The 25,346-nt window shown below is 37.0% G+C and overlaps 1 protein-coding gene across 2 annotated transcripts in view; it reads left to right on the plus strand.

Annotated features, from left to right (window-relative positions):
- Positions 1 to 25,346, plus strand: part of LOC127525115 (pro-neuregulin-3, membrane-bound isoform) — a 321,866-nt gene that overhangs the window by 99,205 nt on the left and 197,315 nt on the right. The gene's annotated exons all lie outside the window — the stretch shown is intronic.

The raw sequence follows: 25,346 nt of genomic DNA on the forward strand, positions 1-25,346 counted from the left end.
ACCAAACCATACTTCAGTTTGTACTCTCACCTCCCTCAGCAAACAGCTTGCTCTGTCTCCCTTCTTTCTCACACAAATCCTCTCAAACTGTCCAAACTAAAGGAAGCAGATGGTGTTCTCTGTTTTTAGTGGGTGCTTTTCTCTGTCATGTCTCTGCTTCCTTATTAAAGCAATGTGGTTTGATTTATGGTATCGCTGACTGTAAGACTGTCGAGTTTAAGAAAGGACTTTGGGTGATATGTCATGTTGTAAAAGAGGCAGGGCACCATCTTGTCACCCCTGTCTGGCATGTTTGGTGCTGAGGGTGGCTTGAGGTACATCAGGATGTCAAGGTCGTAAATCACATGCATTGTGCGTTGGTGGGGTGGAGGAATTGTCTTAAGTAGCTGAACGCGAACCATCCTAGCTATCTCCTCACATGCTGATAAGACTTTATATATGCACAGTTCTGCCAAGGAAGCATAATGGGAAATGGTGAGCATGCTGGTGTGCATGTTTAAAGGCACAAATTCAGACACACTCTCTCTCCCTGTCTCTCACATAAACTGTAAATTATGCACAGGGATGTTAGCATGCACATGCTGTATGCCAGTTGCCCTTCTTGATAAGAGTGTTTTCACTTACGTATTGCCTTTCTTTCAGGTTGATTTATCGCCACTTAATAATTTACATCTTTTACATCATGTTCTTGTATAGCCTGGACTTTCAGAATAAGGTCTGGTCCATATTGCATAGTGTTAGTTTACCCAAAATTTAAATTCTGTCATCATTTACTCACCCTCATGTCATTCCAAACCTGTACAACTTTCTTCTCTGAAACACAAAAGAAGATATTTTTGAAGAATGTATGCAACCAAACCATTTTGGTTACCATTGACTTGCATTTCTAGAAAGTCATTTCTAGCACTGATTATTTAACAAGTTCACAAAGGAGAATACAATTCTGTTCAGGGATATCTAGTTAAGTTAATATGCTACTAATATACACCCTCAAATCAAACTGTATATATACATTTTAAACATGTTATACCATTTATGTGGCAAACTTTGGCAAATCCAGTGACTAGTTATTACACAAAAGTATACTTGTAGGGAAGTTGTGGCCTAATGGTTAGAGAGTCTGATTTGTAACCTGAAGGTCGCAGTTTCCAGTCCCGGCAGGAAATGTAGGTGGGGGGAGTGAATGAACAGTGCTCTCTTCCACTCTCATTACCCACAACTGAGAGCAAGGCACCTAACCCCCAATCGCTCCCCAAGCGCCGCAGCACTGCCTACTCCGTGTGTGTGTGTGTGTGTGTGTGTGTGTGTGTGTGTGTGTGTGTGTGTGTGTGTGTGTGTGTGTGTGTGCGCGCAATTGGATGGGTGAAATGCAGAGCACAAATTCCAAGTATAGGACGCTATACAAATCATGTCACTTTCACTTTTTAACACGACTTTACTTCTTACTGCTGCATCACGACTTCCAATCATATTAGAACTGCAAAATTTTAGGTTGTTCTTGCCAGTTTTGTGAGCAACATGCATCAGAAGGTCATAGAACAGACTGTGGGCGTGCCGTCTGGTACTATTTTGATCCTCATACAACAGTTTTTCTGTATTTTTTTGTTTTTGCTTGTGATTTAAATATTTTAATACAGAGGAAAGATTTGGCTTCATTCATTTTGCTTTTCTTGGGGTTTGTAAGTTTAATGAAGATTAACAGACTGAGGGGTTGAGACGCCCTGCTTTCTTCAAACTCAAATCTGAATCTGCTTTCAAACATTAGGAGATCTGAAGGATGAAGGAAGGAGGGAGAAAGATCAGAGAGTCTGGTTTGTCTAGTCTAGTTTGACTCTCCTGTGCTGCATAAAAAAGTCTCTGTGTTTTGCTAGTCACATCCCTATCTCTGTTTTTTGGGTTCTGGTGTCCTCCATCTGTCGAGTTGTACCCATAATATACAGTGTGCCTTCTTCCCCAGAGAAACATCTGGAACAATAGTCATGTGGCTTTACCTTACAAAAAACAAGAATTGCCTATAGAGCTTGTAAATAAAAGGCCAATTTTGATGTAATCTAATTAGCTTTAATGTAAAGTTGCTTATCAGTTAGCAATCGTATGTATTGGCGCTGATAGTTTTGGTGCTCTGACAAAACAATATTTGTGTCTGCCAGACTTCTTAATTTTCTATTCATTGGTGTGCAGGTCATAGGAGGCACCCAGCTGTGCATGTGTCCGCCTGGGCCTGTGATTCTACAGGCTTTTTCTCTGGCTAGTCTCGGCCTCTGATGTCTGATCAAAGCCTTTTCTTGCTCTTCTCTCCTCTGACTGAATAGGAGCCCCAGGAGTCCAAGGCCCACCTGCCTAACGGACTAGAACAGAGAGAGAAGGAGTGATGGATCAAGGAAAACAATGGCCAAAACTAAAAAAAAATGAGGCACACACTTATGTATTCACAGTGAAAAAAGAAATGAGCATGTTGGGAGGGAAAATAAAGGCACAGCTTCTGTAATTAGACTGGTCAGTCTACAGTGGCGCCAATATCAATCCCACACTCACCCTCATTCCACTCAATCCATAAAATCAAATTATCAGTACTGCACTGTCTGAAATGACATTTACCACACAAACTGATAGCCATTATCCTGTTTGTGTACTGCACCATATCACAATAAATGAGAAGGCCTTTCCCTGCTGAATGCTTAGACCAGCATGAATTTCTAGGCCAGATGGTTAGTCTAGAAGGTTTACGAAGATGGCCATGATGTTCAAAATATATATGATGAACCTAGTAAACTAGCATGGTCTTTCTGGTGAAGCTGGTTGAAGAAGGTTTGGCATGTTATGCTAGCTAAGGCCTTGTCCATGGATAATACGTTTTTGTTTGAAAACCCATCTTTTTCTCTCCGTTTTGGCCTTCCATCCACACTGAAGTGGCGTTTTTGTCAAAGAAAACTGAGCTTTTTGAAAATGCTCTCCAAAGTGGATAAATTGGAAAATGTGTTTTCGCGTTGTAGTGTGGATGGCGAAAACGATGACGCATGTTTAGTCATGTGATGCATATTGTACCCATAGATATCTATAGTTATATAGTCATATATAGTTAATACAACCCGAATTCCGGAAATGTTGGGACGTTTTTTTTTAAATTTGAATAAAATGAAAACTAAAAGACTGAAATGAAAACTTCAAATCACATGAGCCAATATTTTATTCACAATAGAACATAGATAACATAACAAATGTTTAAATTGAAATGTTTAAATTTTACAATTTTATGCACAAAATGAGCTCATTTCAAATTTGATGCCTGCTACAGGTCTCAAAATAGTTGGGATGGTGGCATGTTTACCATAGTGTAGCATCTCCTCTTCTTTTCAAAACAGTTTGAAGACGTCTGGGCATCGAGGTTATGAGTTTCTGGAGTTTTGGTGTTGGAATTTGGTCCCATTTTTGCCTGATATAGGTTTCCAGCTGTTGAAGAGTTCGTGGTTGTCTTTTGTTTAATGATGTGCCAAATGTTTTCTATAGGTTAAAGATCTGGACTGCAGGCAGGCCAATTCAGCACCCGGACTCTTCTGCGATGAAGCCATGCTGTTGTAATAGCTGCATCATGTGGTTTTGCATTGTCCTGCTGAAATACACCACGCCTTCCCTGAAATTGATGTCATCTGGAGGGGAGCATATGTTGCTCCAAAACCTTTATATACCTTTCAGCATTCATAGTGCCTTCCAAAACATGGAAGCTGCCCATACCGTATGCACTTATGCACCCCCATACCATTCTGGACCATGTTCACATATGGCTTCCTTTTTGCATGATAGAGATTTAGTTGGCATCTGCAGATGGCACGGCGGATTGTGTTTACTGACAGTGGTCTCTGGAAGTATTCCTGGGCCCATTTAGTAATGTCATTGACACAATCATTCTGATGAGTGATTCTAGTGTCGTCTGAGGGCCCGAAGACCATGGGCATCCAATGAAGGTCTTCGGCCTTGTCCCTTACGCACAGATTTCTCTAGTTTCTCTAAATCTTTTGATGATGTTATGCACTGTAGATGATGAGATTTGCAAAGCCTTTGCAATTTGACGTAAGGGAACATTGTTTTTAAAGTATTCCACAATCTTTTTACGCACTCTTTAATAGAATGGAGAGCCTCTGCCCATCTTTACTTCTGAGAGACTCTGCCTCTCTAAGACATCCCTTTTATAGCTAATAATGTTACAGACCTGATATCAATTAACTTAATTAGTTGCTAGATGGTCTCCCAGCTGAATTTTTTCAAAATTTCTTGCTTTTTCAGCCATATGTTGCCCCTGTGCCAACTTTGTTGAGACCTGTATCAGGCATCAAATTTAAAATGAGCTCATTTAGTGGATAAAAGTTCAAAATTTCTCCGTTTAAACATTTGTGATGTTATCTATGTTCTATTGTGAATAAAATATTTGCTCATGTGATTTGAAAGTCTTTTAGTTTTCATTTTTTTCAAATTTAAAAAATGTCCCAACATTTCCGGAATTCGGGTTGTAGCAGGCATTGTTGTGCCTGCTATTTACATAGAATCTTCATATTACGTTCCTGCAAAGATGACATTGAATTTACTCACATTTGCTGTCCTGCATGGCAAAATATGATGACAGTTGCGTTTTAAACCTGATTTTGAGCGCGACCTGGATGCAACAGTGAGTGATGCAATACTATGCTAATAAAATTATCGTGGGAGAAGAATAGCGTGAGAACTTTATTATATCTGCTCTCTCTGCATCATCTTGTGAGCTTTTAGTTTTTTTTACACATGCGCAGTAAGGTGATTTAAGCGTTTTCAGACGTTTTAGTATGGATGACCAACTTTTGGAAAACGCTTGAAAATCCTAGTGTGGATGAGTAGCGTTTTTAAATGAAAACTCTGTTTTCAAATGTCTCCGGATTAATGTAGATGTAGCCTAAGAAGCCTGGTGGGTACACCAGCATACAAAACATGCTGTGACAAACTATGCTGTTTTTTGTTTTTTTTCTTTTCAGCAAGACATCGATTCCTTGAGGCAAAAACATTAAAGGGGGAGAAAATGGACCACTTGTTTAAAAATGAATGGGAGAAATTAAAATGCCGACTGTACATTAAATATTTGTTGTTCATTGTTAGTTCATGATATCAAGTACATTACCTAATGTTGGCAAATAGAACCTTATTATAAGTGTTGCCTATTGAGTACACAGAAAAGAGCTTCCTGCTCCAGGTTGTTACCAAGATGTCCGCTGAGTGGAATAAGTTGCTTTAAAGGGACTTTTTCATTGTAAAGTAAATGGATGTTTTTTCTGTAAAAAAAAAAAAAAAAAAAAAAAAAAAAAAAGTTGAGAAGCTGCACACAAAACGCTCATGATGTGGAATTTATAGGTTTATTTACCTGTGTGAAGTGCATCAGAGCGTGACTCGGTGAGTGTGCGTGTGTCAGCCGTACATTGGGGACACTAGTGTATGCTGGTAGGGTTCTCACACAGCTGCTGATCCATGAAAAGATTGAGTGCCTTGGGACACCTGAGCACAGCCACTACTCAGCATAAACAGGCTTGGAAAGACTCAAACACACTTAGCCTGTCCCTATACACACACATAGGTAACACACACCATCTAAGTAAAGCTCTACACTTATTTACTAATGCCCTTCTTCGCTCTGCTGCTCACAAACACACACACAGACTGTATTTCAGTGTTCGCAAGACTTCCTGCTTTGTATTCTCTGCTTGTTTTCAGTGTACTGGTTTTGTGGTTTGTTTATCACTGGAGGTTGTTTGCTCCCTGGTGAGCAGTACTAATTCTCAAACAAACTCCTTTCCCAATTACCGCAGGATCCAGAGACGAGGCCTCACAGGCAGCTGCCACCGCTCTGATCCTGTTCACCAAACAGATTCACATTCACCCTCTAACTCTCAAGATACAGAACCCAGGCCTGGACCTAGAAACAAAGCACTTTCGCAGATTACTAAGACTCTGTGCCCCCAGGAATGATTTCCAACTGCAATTGCATGCTATTTAAAGTTGTTGTCAAATGTAGATTTCCTAATCACACTGCATTGTTTTTGCGGTTTTATCCCTGCTGAAAAGACCAGCGTGAACTTCTATGGTTCTGTGGCTTGTTAGATGCCGTTGTGGCTTATGGACCAGTATATCCATGCTTTTCACTTACAAAACCTGAAGATCTGTTAGACAAGCATCATCTTTCTGGTAAAGTTGATTAAACTAGTTAGCCCTTCAATGATTTTGGAGTCAGTAGACCTAATTTCTAAGAAACATACTGAAAAAAGGGCATTTTTTAACATAAGAACACACTCTTCTAGGTATTTTTGAGGCATTTGCATTTTGCTGCACTTTGAGGTCAGTGGATAAACAATTTTAGGACCCCTTTTGTAATCGCTGATCAACCAAGAATGTACCATAGAGTAACATTTTACAATAAGGTTTAACATTAACATTGTTAACTACATTAATTAGCATGAACTAACAATGAACAATACTTCTACATTATCTATTAATCTTAATGTTAATTTCAACATTTACTAAAAAAAATGTAAATCAAAAGTTGTAACTTTAATTCACTCTGAACTAACATGAACAATGAACATATTTTGTATTAATTTTTATTTTATCTATGAAAATATATTGCTCATTTTGTTAGTTTATGTACGTTAATGCATTAATTTTAACAAATGAGACCTTACTGTAAAATGTAAGCTAAACTTTAAAAGAATAAGAAATATTTATAGGAAATATTTAATTTTACACTCTGTATCTTCTGCTATATACACACTTAACAATTTAAAATACATTAATGGTTGTATTAACATACAGACAGTTAGATGACTTCTAATCAGGCACTGAATAGAGTACCCAATACTCTTTCTTTCAGCCAATAAAATTGCTTTAGGGCCCTAGGTGGACTTGATTCAACCAATAGAACTGAATTGTTTGTGAAACTGTCACACCGGTGTCCTGCAATGGGCGCCATCCAAAACTCATTCTGTCACTCATTTTCTATCAATTTAAAATTCTAAAATGTGGTTAGGCTCATTTAACTTTTTAAGTTTCCCCGGAGTACAAGCTGGAAATTGGAGTAGAATCAGCAGTCATCTTAGCTCCCAGCCTCTACATGAACACGTTTAACTCCTTTGCCAGTTCCTGGCATGGATTTGGATGGCTAGGCTGACACTATCTTTCCAAGTATCTGCCATCACTGCAGCCCAGGCCAGTGCCTCACATCAAAGGAGACTGTCCTGTCCATCCTCTATTTGCTCCTGCGGGAAAAGAGAGTGATATGGAATCCCTTCAGAGCAAGTGAGAGATAGCTGCACAGCTGGTGTGGACACATCCTCTCCTCTGAGCTGCCCAGGAGCTTGGAACGTCCTGGACCCTGCTAATACAGTAGAAATCATATTCTGCTTGAATTTGATAGTGACGCACATGTAAATTAGCTATGCTAAGGCATGATGATGTGGGTCTCACGTAGGGTCGCAAACTCAGGTTGTTGCCCTTTTTCAAACAAAATGGTGCTGGTTGTCGTGCTGGAGCCAGTGTTGTTATCGCTAACAAACTCATTTTTTTTCTCTCCCTTTTTTTAAATTGCAATAAAATAAAACACAAATAGGTGAAAAACTTTAACAGAAAATTCTGAAATGTTGCCATAGCAACTAACAGAAGTTTAAGTTTCAAGTTTAATTTGTAGTACTAAAATTACTAAATTAAATAAAATGTTTCAAAAATGTTTTCAAAAAACAAACTAAAAAACTAATAAAAATGACAAGAACATAATATTTGAATTAGCTTTTATTTTTTTATGTTTTCATTTTAGTTTCATTTTTTTGTAATTTTGTTAATTAAAACTATAATAGTAAACAAATAATACTAAACTAACAATAGCTGATCAAATAAAATATTGAATTCACATATATGTAGAAAATAAAGTAACACTTTACAATAAGGTTTCATTAGTTAACATTAGTTAACTATTTTAGTTACCATGAACTAAGAATGAACAATACTTCTACAGCATTTATTAATCTTAATGTTAATTTCAACATTTACTAATGCATTATTACAATCAAATGCTATATTTGTTAACATTAGTTAATGCACTGTGAACTAACATGAACAAACAATAATCGACTATATTTTTATTAACTAACATTAACAAAGATTAATAAGTACTGTAACAAATACTCATTGTTAGTTCATGTTAGTTAATACATATAGAGACCATATTGTAAAGTGTTAGCAAAAATACAAAGGCATATAAAGTAAGTCGAGCTGATAAAAAAAACTTTTAAAAAAACTGGATGTGATACTCATCACTGAATCAAACATTTCCAGTGTAGACAGCTTTGTTGATTATAATGGGATCTAGTTAGTTGTCCTTTAGACTTGCCAGTTGATGTTGTTGTTGTTGTGATGACTTCAAATCCTGGCCTCATTATTTTTGCGGTTCAAAATTATATTATATATATATATATATATATATATATATATATATAAAATGTATGTATATATATATATATATATATATATATATATTTTTTTTTTTTTTCCCCTGTGAAAACGTGGAATGGTTACAGATTGGGCACAGCATCTTGTTCGGGGCTTATGAGTGTTTGAGAGTGAAAGCTTAAAAAAAAGAAAAAAAGATTGCTGCTATATAAACATCAGAGCTTTTGTGACTCCTTTAAAGTGATCCTTAAATTGAAGACTAAACTGAATTCCCATTCATATTTCATTCCTGAAGGCTTGATCGCTCCTTGCATCTCTCTCACCTCTCCTCCTTAACCCTGTGGGTAGTTTCACATGATTGCAGCATCTGCTCAAAACACTTGTTGGTTGTGGGGTGTAGCTCTCATAGCGTACCAAAATGAGCTATGCCTTCATCGCCATTAAAACGTTACTGTCGCTGACGATAGTTATCAGTTCTCTCTTCCTTTCTGATCCCCTGCCCCTTGCCCGCTTCTCTCTCATGCCGTCACATTTATGTCACAGTGATTAGAGACAGATTAAAAAGTCATCAGAGAGCAGATGAAGGCTGTAACCATCAGTTCATCATGGAAGCTTCATCCCCCTACCCCATCTCCTGCTGGTGAATGAATGTGTGTTTATAGCTACGCTGGGATTAACTCTGTAATTAGCATTTGATGCACTAACCGGGTTAAACCCTCTAACTGCCATGCTCACCGGCGCCTTGCTTACATTTGGAGGGCAAGAGAGAAGAGATAAGGATGAGATAAGGATGTAGCGGACAATGCATTACACCCACAAAGTGGGATGGTTCATCTCCCTATAAAATTGTAATGTAAGAATCTTGTGTCACGCAAATGAGACACATTTTCATTAGCAGCCTGTGTGCCCTGTCTCATCTACATGGCCAGGCTGCAGGGGCGTAGCAACCTTTGAAAATGAGGGGAGCAATTTTATAGATTACTAGGTCTGACTTTATATTAGGTGTCTTTAACTATAGTGTGTACTAACATTTAAATTGATAATTTGATACAATGCACTTATTGTGTACATAATAATTTGTACATTGTATTTATATTTTAAAAAATACCTGTAATTACAGCTGTAATTTATTTCTGTAATTACATCTATAATCAGTGTTGGGGTAACCAACCTGATCTCACGGCAATTCGTACATATTTGTACGACCTCACTCGTACGAATTCGTAAGCTTTTTGCTAAATCATACATATTTTGCGAGTTGCCCAATTCGTATGAGTTTGTACGAATGACCTACCCCCAGTGGCGTAACTTTGTTTTAAAAAGTGTGTGGGACAGGAATGTGTGTGGTGGGGGTGGTGGTGTATTGTAATTGTATCATTATAATAATAAACGCACAAAATTTATTGACATAGACCTCATGTTTAATATGATAGTTTCGTCCTTACATCTACTATAATATAATATGTTGTTAGTCTCGAGAGCATTTACATTAGTCAATAAACACGTGGATCCGCAATTATTGTTAGATTGTCCTGATGGACGAGGGGTAGAATTTTTTTTCAGCGTGCCAGAGGTTCTGGGTTCTAATCCACCCTCGTGTTATTTATTTAATTTTTTTCTATTAAAACCAAAGATGTTTATTAGTGATCGTATATCAAAAGCAGGGACATGTTTATGTGTATTTTGTTTTGTGATTTCACTGGAACGAATACAGTCTCCGGCCGCAACAGCGTTAGTAATAGATTGAAGCGCCAAGAGAACACTGTTGCGCCACTGATAACAGCGGCAACGAGCACTCAACAGGATTTCAAAAACAACACATCCCAGCACCAGATCGCCTATTATTTAACACAAATGAATGAATTGTGAATCAACTAGAGATGTTTCTTTTGTATTAGATACATCCGTGCCGTGATATGTTTCAAAAAGTGGTGGGGACAATATCTACCCTGGCAAAAAGTGGTGGGGACATGTCCCACCCGTCCCACCCGCAAATTATGCCTACCCCTAACCCCGGCCCTAAACCTACCCGTCACTGTGGATTAGACAAATTGTATGAATTCGTACGAGTGAGGTCGTATGAATTCGTATGAATTAGCCACCTCATAAAATATGTACAAATTGGTCGTGAGATAGCGTTGAGGTAATGCATTACAAGTAACGCAAGTTACATAATCAGATTACTTTTTTTCAAGTAACTAGTAATGCATTACTTTTAAATTTACAACAAAATATCGGAGTTACTTTTTCAAATAATTAATGTTAGTTTGTTTTCCCATTTATTGACTGTCCCCACGTTGAGTGAAATTGGAAGTATGGTGCAGAGGCGTTGTGTGCGCTGTGTAAACCAGATGCTTATTGATGTTCTAGACTAAATGTGAGCTCTTGCACAAAAACTGATTTAGTATTCCTCAAAATGAATAAAAACAGTATGATGTAAACTCAGAATATTACACAAACCTGCAATAATTAACGCAGTTATACTTTGTTTTTAATCTCTCTTTATTAACCAATGTCTTTGCTGCTGACCTTTGATGATCCAATTTGACCATAAGAATAAGCAAAAATGACTGTAGATAAACATTACCTTTGTGTTTCATTTTTTGTTTTTTATTGCTTAAGTAAGGGTGTTAACCTTTGATGAGGAAAAAGTAAAGCAAAAATAACATAATGCATTACTTTACATAAAACAATAGTTACTTTTTAGGGAGTAACACAATATTGTAATGCATTATTTTTAAGTAAATTTCTATCTATCTTTCTGTCTATAATTACACTGTTGACCCTTCCCTTATCTTCTAACCCACTCTTAAACTGAAACCTGTCGCTAACCTTACCTGTATCCAGGGCCTTCGCTAGAGGGGCGAAAAGTGGTGACGATTCTGGGGGCAACAACCCGCACCAGGGCCCCAGTAGCAGCAAAAGTGTTTTGCAATACAACACTAACACAATAAGTACACTGCACCTGACATTTTTTTTTTAAATATTAGTAGCAGGTAAAGACAACTTATAGGCCTATATACTGTGATGACCGATTAGTAAATTTGTCCCCCAACTTTTAAATTAGCAGTCAGTCAGTCAAGAGAAATATATATATTTGCTTTGTGTTTTTGGTTTTTCTGTGTGATGAATATACAAGAAATACATTGCAATCCAACTATCTTCACCTACCAACGGCTTGCAGCAAATAAGTTGGGATAAATCTCAAAATGGAATTAATATTTATGAAGACCCACACAGATGCTTATTAAATTCTACACATCCCCTTGGCGCTTGCCTCTTTATTTATTAGATTTTTTGATTTTGACTACCAGTAATGTTTTAGTTTTAGCTCTGTTTACCACAGTTAACTATGTTTAAATCCATTTCACGGTATTCTGGAAAAGATTCCATCTGTGTCTTTAACCACGCCACAGCTGGCACAGTTAAGCTGAGCCAAAGATGTGAACAACAGAAGAAAAGTTATTTTTGTAGTTTCTTTCCAAATCGCTTTATCCCATGACTCATGAGTGTACCTGTGGAAATGGGCATTTAAAACTGTATCATGTTTTCAACGTGAGGCTGATGAGATTTTAAATGCATGAATTTGAGTTTTATAACATTTAGATTGTTCTTTCGCCCAGCCAGGTTGGATGATTTACTGTATGTGATTTGTGCATCATGTTCAGTACATTTTCTGTTTTACTGCTCCTCAAGCCCATCTTTTTGTCTTCCTGTACTATTTTCTCTTCTCTCATGTTAGGGAGAGTGGATTGCTACTCTTGTGAAAAGACAACCTGATTATCATTTTCAGGAAATCTTTAATCCAGCGGTTATGCAATTATAGTTCCAAGAGGTCTTGTCCCTAAATGATGTCTGAACAATAATAACTTGCACTTTTTCAGCATACAGCATGTTGTATTAATATGAAATAAGAAATGTGCATTTGAGGAAAATTAATTGAAGAAACATATAGCATTCCATAGCAGCCGTAGGGTATCTAAAGGAATGTTCTTGGTTTCTGTGTGTGAGGTCACAGGTTCAAATCTGGCTTGAATGCTTTGAAGTCTGTTATTTTTGCAGCTGAATATCAATACATGTATGTGAGTAACAGGGGCACATTTGATGACATTTTATTTTATTTCATTGGAATGGAGAATGGTCTAGCGGCTCCTAACCGTAAATTTAGGTAGGACAGATTTTGGGTCTTAACGACAAAAATGTTTAAGATAAACATTTTGTAAGCTTTATATAATCGCTGAACACATGCAGAACAATTTTGTCAGAGGTAAGGTATTTTCTGTGTATGTGTGAAACTTCTGATTTATTAGCCGCTATAGGGAATAAGAAGAAGAATGTCAAAGTGCTGTAAACTGTAAAACTGTTTGCACTACAAACCAGCATGTTTATAATTAAGAGAATACTTTAAAATAATACGGTAAGAAATACCAGTTTGCTATATCAAGCAGCATAACGAGATGTTTTGTACAGCTAAAAATAACTGGAAGCGAATGACACAGGAGCAGACACATTAAAATGACAAATGGCCGCGCCCGCTCATAAGGTGGCAGCGAGGCAACAAGTCGGCTGCTTAAAGGGGTGGTTCATTGCGATTTCACTTTTTTTTAACTTTAGTTAGTGCGTAATGTTGCTGCTTGAGCATAAACAGTATCTGCAAAGTTACAGCGCTGAAAGTTCAATGCAAACGGAGATACTGTCTTTTAAAGAATTCTGTTTAAGGCTGGTAGGGACTACAACGAGCTTCTTCCTGGGTTATTGACATCACTAACCCTAGAATTTACATAAACCCTGCCCCCCAGTACATGCAACAAAGGAGGTGAGGCCATGTTACTGCATTACAGTATGTAACACAAATGCAATAGCATGTCATAAAAGCAAGATGACAAAATGACAAGTTATAACCGTAATTAAACTAAACTATACCTGTTCTATCTTCATGCAGCATATATTCTCTGGCTCTGTAAGCATCTAACAACAGTTCCCACAGGAGCGATTTATAGATTATCATGACAGAATATGCTAATCAGTGACTTTAAGATAGTTAACTCCACATCAGCTACATAAATTCATCAACTAACCGTTCAGAAGCGTCCTGTTGCATTCAAAATGTTGTCACTTCTTCTTGAGTCTCTTCATCATTGTCCGACTCCGTTTTGAACATAAAAGGCTAAACAGTTTCCACATTTTCAAGGAGTCTGTGTGAGGTAATGTGAGTCACTGCTAAGTGCTAACAGGAGCTCCTGAAACTCCGCCCCCTTTTGAGAGCAGCAGTTCATTTGCATTTAAAGGAACACACACAAAAACGGAGCGTTTTTGCTCACCCTCAAAAAGTGACAAATTTAACACGTTATAAAAAATTAGCTGTAGGGTATTTTTAGCTAAAACTTCACATACACACTCTGGGGACATCAGAGACTTATTTTACATCTTGTAAAAATGGCATTATACCACCCCTTTAAGTTTCTGTGCATCTGTGTAACGTGGTCATATTCAATAACTAAACTAAATAGAGCGTTGAAACAGGAAGTGAAGTAACAGAAGAGAATGTCAAAATAATCGTAGGGCTAATGTTATATGTATAATAGTTAGTTCCGATCCTCGAATCTGACTAAGCAAGAGACTTTCTGCTGATATTTCACGAGTATAAGCATTTCATTCCGCGTTCCAGATGGGCTGTAAGTCAGTGCAGTTACATTGTTGCGCCACAAGGCGGCGGGAAGGGACTGTCTTTGAGTCTTGAAACCGTTCATTCAACTACACGTTCAAAAACGCTGATTCGTTCAAAGAGATGTAATGAAACAAGCTGTTGAAATCATTTTAACTTTGAGCGCCACTTTATAAGGCTCAGCTGACCAGTAATGCGTCGATGCTAAGGGAGAGATTTCTATCCTTGGACACGACAACATTTTTTCACGAATAACGTTATATGCCTCGGCCTGAAGGACAGACGCAGGTAATCGCACGCGCTCAGTCGATCTTTCTCACATTCACTGTCTGTTTAGGCTTGTTTATTGCAAATCTACGGAACCTCTGTACAAATTACCATGGTACACATTATGCTAACGTTATTAACTTATTTAATATTTCGTACACATGCATTAAGTGTAAAACGAGAAGGGCATAGCCTTTCAAAAAATAGAAATATCGCGGTTTTTGCAGTCCTCTGCTGTTGGCTCGTCAATAGCGCGGTATTGCGACAGCCCTACCTAGTAGTACCTCTTCAAGCGGTTAAAACAAAGTTACGAAAACAAACGCAAGTCCGACCCAAATTTTTAATGTCACGATTGTTACATCTATTTATTGCGTTAGTTTATATCCAGGAAGCTGGTCGCTTTTATCATTATGTTATTCAGCAAAGTGGCATATTTAAAGCGTGACATGAGAAAGCAAACTGTATCGTCGTGCAGCAGACAGAAACATAAACAAATCAGAAACGCATTAGATTTCAGTTCTTATTTCAATCGTCGCTGTAACACATTTTATTATTTTGATTAGATAATCATCCAGTGTTCTAAAATAGAATGAAAGAACGTTTGAGAGTATACATGCAATATACATATGTGTCTAATTTTAATGCTATGGCTATCTTTAAACATGACTGTTTGGATTTATATGAAATAACAACACTTTACAATGAGAGTTCATTTGTAACATTAACCAAGGTTAATAAAATTATTGTTCTTTTGTTTATTTCAACATTTACTAATACATTTTTACATTTTAAAGTTGTGTCTCTTTACATTAGTTAAAGGGATAGTTCACCCAAAAATGAAAATTTGATGTTTATCTGCTTACCCCCAGGGCATCCAAGATGTAGGTGACTTTGTTTCTTCAGTAGAACACAAATGATGATTTTTTACCTCCGACCGTTGCGGTCTGTCAGTCGTATAATGCTTGTCAATGGTAACTCCATCTATAAGAGTCAAAAAACATGCACAGACAAATCCAAATTAAACCCTGTGGCTCGTGAGGACACATTGATGACCTAAGACACAAAGACTCAAGTAGGAGTTAAAAATCATCATTTGTGTTCTACTGAAGAAACAAAGTCACCTATATCTTGGATGCCCTGGGGGTAAGCAGATAAACATCAAATTTTCATTTTTGTGTGAACTATCCCTTTAATGCATTATGAACTAACATGAATGATCAAGGTATCATTAAAATTCTAATATTTTTTTATATTTAAAAAGTACAGTACATTTTCATGGTACTGTTTTTTTTAATTTTTGTAATAAATTTCAGCACTATTTTATGTGTTATGCTTGTTTTCATTCAGTATCCATTTTAAAATCTTTTGGCTGATTAATTAAGTCATTGGCCAGTGTGGCCCAACCTAGTTATTGTTATATATCCTTAGATATTAGATGCATCTGTGCAGCATTAAAATGTCTGTGTATATATTGTGTAAAAAAATTAAATTAAATTAAATTAAATAAAAAAAAAAAAAAAAAAAATTATCCTACTCATAAATCATTCACTACTAAGCTTAAGAGATATAATCAGTTTAGATGAAAAGGATCTCAAGCTGACTAGCTGAAGATGTTAATATAGCTATACCCAATAATAGACATTCTCTGTCCATATCTGTCAATCTGTTTGACACACATCTCTTACACTTCATCATACTTATGCAATCTCATTCTCAAAATTTTCTTAAATTTTAACTTTGTCTCAGATGTTTCTCCTAAAATTCCTTGGGTGAATAGACACAAATGAGACAGTTGTTGTAAGATGATGACACAATTGTGGAAAGGACAGCTTAGACCATTGCAGTTTGATTGCAGACTTTTGGACAGTGGATTTGTCAATTCTGGGTCTTTTCTGAAACTTGAAGAGACTTGAGATTTCTGGCGTCTTTTTTTTTTTTCAGAAAACTTAAGCAAAAGTTACCATTTGTTATTCATTTAATGATGTTGCTTTTTGGGAGAAACAGTTCTGATAATAGAGAGAGATCTCATTTTTCTTAGATCTTTTCAAGCGGATTTTTTTTCCTGCTGTATTTCCGTACTGTAGACATCACCCATGTTCAAAAGCAAAGTTTTGTTTTACATGTACTGAGATCAAACCGTTTCAAGCCTAATGTTGATACCAGCAGGCAACACTGACATTTTAGTTTAACCCAGTGGTTCAGTAAACCTTTGATTATAGTGTGTGTGTCTGTAAATTAAGCAAAAGCTTAGCCGCTTCAATGGATGATTTAATTTGCTGCCTAAATTTTGGGTTTGATGCCAAATTTGGTTTTCAGAGGAGCTTAAAATGTGAATAATATTAACATTGATTATAATCAATAATAATGGCTGTGATTCACAGCTTAATCAAGAGCCATTTGACCCTATTCATATAAAACTTACGTAATTTTCTTTGGGCCCAAATGTTTAAAACGTTTTTTTTTTTCTAATATGTCCACCTGATCTAAAAATCATTTGAAGCTCACAGTCATACTGTATATAACTGAATTTTTAATTCCTACTTAAACACTATACATGTATGTTTTGCACATTTTAAGGTGATAAATTTACAAATTCTAATGATTTTTTTTTCTTCTTTTTTTGCACTCTCCTCATTGACAACCACTGGATCATTGCTGCTCTTCCTAAATGCAGGTAAGTCTTTCTGATTTCATTTACTGTAAAGCACAGTGCCACATATTCAAGCATTTATATTTTAAGCCAGTAGATGTGACTTTTGAGATTTGTTTTGGGCCTGGTGTGCAGTCTGAGCACAGAGCTGTTGGTGGAGAAACAGTCTTTGCTTTGCTAGTTGCTTCAGGTTGTTTGTGGTTTTCACTGTAACTTGTTTGAAAGTGCAGTTTTTTTCTGCCAGCATAGAAAGTTGAAATGTTAAATATGTTCTTTCTCCTTTCTGCACTTTCCTCAGCTGCCCTCTAAATGTGTTCAGGACTGCACAGCTGAGATGTTGGCAGGCTTCTTTTTTTTTTAAAGCTATTATAAATCATTTGTATCACCTAACAAAGTGGTAGCTATAGGGTCCTTGAGATTTCAGTGCTATTGCAAGGAAATACAGGACATATTGTTGGCATAATAGCTTGGTAAAGTCTGTTTTAGGGAGCATGGAGAAAGCCTTTCAAACACAAATTTTATACATGTGTCAAGTTCATTTTGTTTTGCATGTGTGCCCAAAACTGCACAGTTAGCCCCATCCATTTGTTTGGGAATACTGTCTGTTCTCTGCTTTGTTATGGTAGTTTGGTCATCTCTGCACTGTATCACTTCGCTAACTTTGGCCCGAGGCTCTGCCATACGACAGCTCCGCAGAGAGAGACTGAGATAGAGAGGGAATTGATACATGTCATTTTCAATGACCTTCATTATTCTGCCTAGTGTCATAGTGCTGATTTTCTGTCTAGTAACTGACAGTTTGGCTGTGGAACAGGCACTTGGACAAGTGTGCACACTTATCTGCATATGGTTGTATAAGTCTGTGTGGGTTACATTTGAATTAATGGGTGTGTGTGTGTGTGTGCACGTGCGCTTGTTTATATGATTCATGAGGACATAAATTTGTATAATGACATGGGTATTACACTAGAATTACAATGTAAATGTGGTTTATGAGGACATTTCCTGAGTCCTCGTAATTAAAATGGCTTAAAAACATACTAAACAATGTTTTATTAAAAATGTAAAAATTCAGAAAGTTTTCTGTGATGGGTTAGTGTAGGGCGATAGAATATACAGTTTGTACAGTTTAAAAATTATTACGCCTATGGAATATCCTCATAATGATAGGTGCACCAACATGTGTGTGTGTGTTTCAGGTATACCCATACAAATTGTTGCCACATAGATGACAATACCTGAAATCCTGGCCTTTGTGGGGACATTTTTGATCCCCATGAGGAAAACAGACGTGCTGCGTAACACACGAGAATGAACCTCGTTGGTTACATACACAGCACATTTGGGCTTCCGGAAGAGGTTTGTTCTTGTGCGTTATTCAGGTTCTGTTAAGCTTCTGCTTATTTTCACTGATCAGTGCGATTGATTCTCTTCAGAAAATTTGGACTAAATCGCTCAATTCATATGGATTAGTTTTGCGATCTGTTTATTAAGTTTTTGAAGCGTCAAAGTGGTAGTTGCAAAGGCAGTCAATGGAAGGAAATCTGACAGCATTCTGTCATAAAAAAGATCTTCATTTGTGTTCTGAAGATGAACGAAAGTCTTACGGGTGTGGATCGACATGAGGGTGAGTAATTAATGATAGAATTTTCATTTTGGGGTAAACTAACCCTTTAAAAATAAAAATTATTTTTAACATTGTATATGTCATCTGTTTCTTTTGATCAATTTAATATACCATTACTTAATAAAAGTATTCACTTCTTTAAAAAAAATTATACACATATATTATTATCATTATTTGTTTGTGTAGTGTATATGAACATTACACCATAATAGTTCTTTCTATTATTTAGAGTTTATTAACAGCTTGTGTAAATGTCAAGATGCACAACATAATCAAAAGGCCAGTCAGTGTTTATCCAAAGACACCAGAAAGAAGGATGATGAACAACACGTTTATAATCTGTTACACTAATGGCAACATACTTGTGATGTAACGATTCTGAGGTGCAGTTTTTCATTATTTTACAATAGTCACATAAGGGCTGATGTGTCAAAAGACATGGGAGCTGCAATAAGAACAAATATTGTTTGACTTGTTTTCTCTGTTTGTTTTGAGAGTGTTTGTACTTTTAAGAATTTTCTGTCAGTGTCCATTAAAGACACACAGTTATTTATCAAGTCAGCATTTCTCCGTACATTAATCAACTTAGTTCTTCAAGAATCTCAGAACCCAATGGAAAATTATATGTATATTACCATAATATATCTTTGCCAATTTTCTGCTGCATTTGTAAGGTAATATTAAAGCAGAAATTGATGGTTTAATTGATGGTCTTTGCAGCAAGTCTAATGTTGAAGTCCATCTTTTCCTCTGACATGAAGAGCTGTGTCATCGATCTCTGTAGCAATAGACTACAGTGGCAGATACTGGGGGTTTTCGGACTGTATTTTACCACTTTCAGAAAAATTACTATAGATTATGACAGACACATACACACAATCACACAAGGATGTGACTAGTATGGCACAATAGTTGGCATATGCCGGTGGTGATGGATAGCTTGTGAGGAAGCTTTTTAGCAGATGTCAATTTTGGTACAGATTTCTGGAAACCCTCTCTCTCTCTCTCTCTCTCTCTCTCTCTCTCTCTCTCTCTCTCTCTCTCAAAAGCATGCGCACATACTCTCAAAAGTATAATAAGTATAGTAAGAGCTGCCATTCAAAGGATTTCACTTCTGTCGTTTATCTCTTCTTTTTCTCTCTCTCTGGCAGTAGTGTCAAAGGAGCAGAGAAGCACAGCAGTCAGAAACTTTGTGAGGAGTTTGAATTTATCTTTAACTTTTCCTTAAATGTGAACTTGTCTTCATCTACATTGACTACACTAACTTTGAATGTATATAAGTAATTCTGTGTGTGATTTGAATCAGATGTTAGAAGCAATGAATGAAGACTAGAACACACAACCGACTAAAAAAAAATATTTTTTAAACACCAAAGAGTAGGATATATCTCTATATATAGTCAGATGCAAATAACACACTGGGTTGTTTGATGGTTTGATGTATGAAGCTTGCTTTGGGTTGTCTGTCGTGCATGAGATCCTACAGATTCAGAAACAAGGTTTATAAGTCGCAAAGAGCATCTGTGGAATTGCAGGGATCTCTTGTATTTTGAAAAACCAGAACAGTGTGTTCTACTAAAAGAATCTTTTCTTTTGGGGGTTTGCATTGAAAGAACATTGTCACAGGGGACATCCAGAGCTTGAGATGAACAGAATGTAGGACATACAGCAAGACAGTGATCATGAATCCACAAAGGTTCAAGCTGTGTCAGCCAAGTCAAAACTGTACTGAGACACAGCTTGTAAACTAGTTCGAGCAAGAAAACATTTCAGTGGCTTGTAGCTGCATTATGATATACATAGGATGCATTTATTTGATCAAGAAAAATGTCTTCTTATCACAGTTGGAAACGATTGCGCCGCTTAATAATTTGTGGTGATATTTTCAGGATTCTTTGATGAATAGAAAGAATAGAGTTTTTTTGAGCATTTATTTGAAATAGAAGTCTTTTGTAACACTACAATTGTCTTTACTGTCACTTTTAAGCAATTTAATGCATTCTTGCTGAATAAAAATATTAATTTCTTTCTTTAAAATATCTTATTGACCCTAAACATCTGAATGGTAGTGTATGCACTACAGTAAAAACAGTTATATTGTGAAATATTCTTGTAATTAAAAATAACTGTTTTCTATTTTAATATATTTTAAAATGTAATATAGCCATTACTCCAGTCTTCAGTGTCATGTGATGCTTCATAAATCATTCTAATATGCTGATTTGGTGCTCAAGAAACATTTATTATTATTATCTATGCTGAAAACAGTTTTTGCTGCTAAATATTTTTGTGGAAACCGTGGAACACTACCATTCAAAAGTTTGGGGTAAATAAGATTAAAAAATAACTAAATAAAAAATAAAATTATTAAAACTTATATTCAACAATGCATTAAATTGATCAAAAGTGACAGTAAAGATATTTATAATGTTACAAAAGAGTTCTCTTTCAATGTTGTTCTAATAATAGAAATTTCTAATAATCAAAGAATCCTGGAAAAAAATGTCATGGTTTCCACAAAATTATGAAGCATCAAAAACAGTTTTAGCATTGATACTAAGAACCATTATTAATAATTTATTACAAATAATAATTGATGATAATTGAGAGCCAAATGAGCATATTAAAATGATTTCTTAAGAAACATGTGACACTGAAGACTGAAGCAATGGCTACTGAAAATTCAGCCTTGCCATCACAGAAATAAATTACATTATAAAATATATCTTAAAATAAAAAGCAGTTATTTTACATTGTAATAAATAGTTTTTATCAAAATAAATGCAGCCTTGTCACCTTTTAGTCTTAACTAGCAAACCAAGTGCCCACCATAATTTTCTTTTTTTCTTTTTTGAAAATACACTACACTCGGATGTATGTCACAATAATGAAGAAAATATCTATCACTGCTTCTGACATACAAACATGTTAATGAAGAACAAACCCAAGGTTTCGTGACACGGGCTCGATAAGGCTCCTAGGGTCTAGAAGATATATATATATATATATATATATATATATATATATATATGTATATAATTTAGGGGTGTAATGGTACATGTATTCGTCCCGAACCGTCACGGTACGGACGTCACGGTTCGGTTCATGCAGTATGACGACGAAAACAGGCGATCCACAGTCCAATCCAAAAGGGGCCATGCACAGTAATGCTTTTTAGCCTAACCTATTTTTACCAGCATTAACCACAAATAATCGCAATAAGCTCTGTTTTGTTACCTTCGATAAGAAACAGAGTGCCATCTTTCAAATTCTGTCCATTTTATCACGAAATTCAAACAATAAATACCGTTTTGACGCTTTTTGATGTGGCATGACAGATCGCTGTATAGGCGCTTCAGTTCAAACGGCATCGCGGAGCGCGAGTGAACGCGGTCATCCCTTCCTCTTCACTACTACAGAATGAACATGAAGGTATGTTGAAAGATATAGTACAACTTAGTGTTTCAACCGCGGAAAGATGTCAGTAAAACAGTTTGTATGTTTGTAACATTTTGTACGGTTTGTAACAATATGTCACGTGGTATTACATTTACCTCAGAAAAGCCATTCAGTGTCAACAGCTTGTTAGCTTGATATAGAAATGAACTGTTTTGCTAAATAAATGCACTATATTAGCCTATATATTAATTATATTTAACTTAACCTGTTAGTTAATGTAAGTCCTAAATAAATCCATCATGAAAACAAGTTATGACAGCCACTGTGTAAATGATTATATTTCAACAACGAACTGAAAAAACAGAACTTAATGCAAAAACTGCTTTATGTGTAATTTACATGCTTACAATACATACATTTTTTATTATTATTTGAGTGCTGATGATTATTTCTAAAAATAAGTAGCAGCTGAATTTAATAATTTGGGGTCTGTTGTTAATTGTAACCTTTTATTATAGTAATGTGCAAGTAAAGGCTCCCTAATAGTTTACAGCATTAGCAGAGATTTTTTTAATCCTTAAGTTGGTTCAGTAAAACATTGTTTAATAAAAAAAAAAAAGAAAAGAGGAAAAAATATTTTGTTTTCTCACCCTGCTGTACCAAACCCATACCGAACGTGACTTCAAAACCGAGGTACGTACCGAACCATCATGTTTGTGTTATTTATTATTTATTTCCTGTGTTATATGCGCCATGTTGTCACGCATGAAAATTCTGTCATTAATTACTCCACAACCGTAAGACCTTACCACTGAACCACTGATGTGAAACAAAAGATTCATAAAGCTTCATGAAGCAGTGTTTTGAAATTGCCCATATTGTTGAATAAAGTTATTTTGTTTTTTTTGGCGCACAAAAAGTATTCTCGTCGCTTCAGAACATTAAGGTTGAACCACTGTAATCACATAAACTGTTTTAAATATGTCTTTAGTAGCTTTCTGGGCATCTGAATGTGTTAATAATCTTGCTGGCAATGGAGGCCTCACTGAGCCATCGGATTTTATCAAAAATATCTTAATTTGTGTTCTGAAGATGAACGAAGGTCTTACGGGTTTGGAACGACATGAGGGTGAGTAATAAATGACAGAATTTTCATTTTTTGGTGAACTAACCCTTTAACCTGACAATCCTTAGTGAAATATAAAGATCAGCCCATAATATAAGTCAGATTAATGCAGGGCTACAGATGTTTCCCAGTCTTTTAAAGTGCATTAGGACAGAGAAAATGAAGCCCTTTCAGTGTGAACTGAATCAGCAGCATTACCTTTCATGCTGCCCGATCCCGAGTGCATAGAGGTTGCAGGAAGGTTTGCAGAGTGCTTTGATGAAAATGTATTACAAAGGCCGTAATCCACAGCTGGGTCAAAACTCCTCATTCCGTCTGCCTTATAAATGTTGATCTGCGGCTAGGGTAATCTCTCTCCTAGGTGCCAGGGCTAAATGGCTGCTCAGGGGATATCAGGGCTTAACTTGTCATGGTAGGGGGTGATTGCTGTGTTATGGTAAGAGGTGAAAAGGAGGGTAAGGAGGCAGTTTGTGTGGTGACTGATTGGTGCTGATGAGCCGCAAGACTCTATGCATGAAGTTATCTGTTGAAGGGGAGCGAGAGTGTGTCTGGATTTAAAATAAGAAGTGATGAAAGAGGTGTTTGTCGAGGCGCCACATCGTGACTGGAATCCACTCGTGAACTTGTTAGCACTGAGCGTTCAGTGTTTGAGGGCATCAGAGGAAGGGGGAAGATCATCTTTGGGTGTGTTAAAATGCAATAACATTAGAAATAGAGCCAAACAGAGTGCTGTCGGTGAACTGCCACCGTGGATTGACTGAACGGTGCGATTGTAGTATAAATAGAGGGTTTTCTCATCCCACTCTCATCTTTTCTGCCTTTGCAGTGACTTCTCTTTATCTTTCCATCTTTTTTCCCCTCATATCACGTCACACGCCTTTTAAGATTTGTCATCAGTGGCAGATGGAGAAAAGAAGAGGATCTAAAAAAAGCCGGTGTTGGCAAGATAAAATGACATGCTTTCAAGAAACTTTTGCTCTGCCATTCACTCCTTCTCCACCCCATGTGACTGTAACCTTTTAGGTTCCTGGGAAGGGGAAAAAATGAAGAGAAAGGTATACAAGACGAGAGTGTGTCAGTTTACAGAGACTTTCCAGAAGGCTTTCCGCCACCTGTCAAAAACAGAGAAATCTAGAGAAGCTTTTTTTTTCTGTTTGAGGGAAGAAGATGAGTGTCAGACAAGAGAGAAATCCTGTCGTCCTATTGATCTTGTTCTGTCATGAAACAGCCGCCGTCTGAGCGTGGCCATCCTCCCACTCCTGTATCAGAGGTTATAGATGTCAGAGAATTAAGAAGCTTTAAAGGCTATAAAAAGTTGTTTATTCCCCAATGCAGGGAGGGCGTCAGCCTACAGGCTAGGAAAAGGAAACGTCAGTTTGGTAAAGGAAGCTACGGAGTGAGTATGTATACAGTACATGCATAGCTTTTTGATTCCTTCTGTGTCTGGATGCAGCTTTCTAAACGTCTCTGGGCTGTTGCAGGTTCCTGGTCTGTTGGACTTCAGCACCACACCGGCACCATCCTATTCGTCTCGCTGCCATTCCTGACGGAACCAATTTCGCTCGGCTCACTGGTTCCAGAGCGTGAAAGTGGTTTGCGTGCATGAAGGCACCGGCCGAGCCCCCGAGCTTGCAGTCTCTGCCCTGCAGTTATGACCTCCTTGGTTATCAGCGGCCAACTCACTTGCTAAGTGGGATGATTTCTTGTACCTCGGAGTGGCTAGATTCTAACTCCACTACTGTGAGATTGTTCAAGCTTCATAATATGGGTGATGTAGAGTTACTCCCCACCAACAGGATTGTGTGGATTACAGTGCTTAATTGATTCTTGGGACATTTAACTTTCCTGGGTTGCCAAATCCTCGATTCCTGGGTGTAAAATCAACAAACCGGCAGTGTTGGGCAAGCTACTCAGATCAAGTGTTGGTGGCCAAGCCAACAACTCTACAGAAAAATTAACTGAGATGGAAGCTAGTTACAATACAAAATGTGAGTACGTATACAACATGTACACGCCTCTATGATTCCTTCTGTGGCTGGATGAAGCATTCTAAACGTATCTGGGCTGTTGTGGGTACCTGGTCTGTTGGACTTCAGCACCACACCGCCACCCTCTCATTCGTCTCTTTGCTGTTCCTAACGGAACCAATTTCGCTCGG

Source organism: Ctenopharyngodon idella, chromosome 13 (genome assembly GCF_019924925.1).
Source record: "Ctenopharyngodon idella isolate HZGC_01 chromosome 13, HZGC01, whole genome shotgun sequence".
Classification (NCBI taxonomy): domain Eukaryota; kingdom Metazoa; phylum Chordata; class Actinopteri; order Cypriniformes; family Xenocyprididae; genus Ctenopharyngodon; species Ctenopharyngodon idella.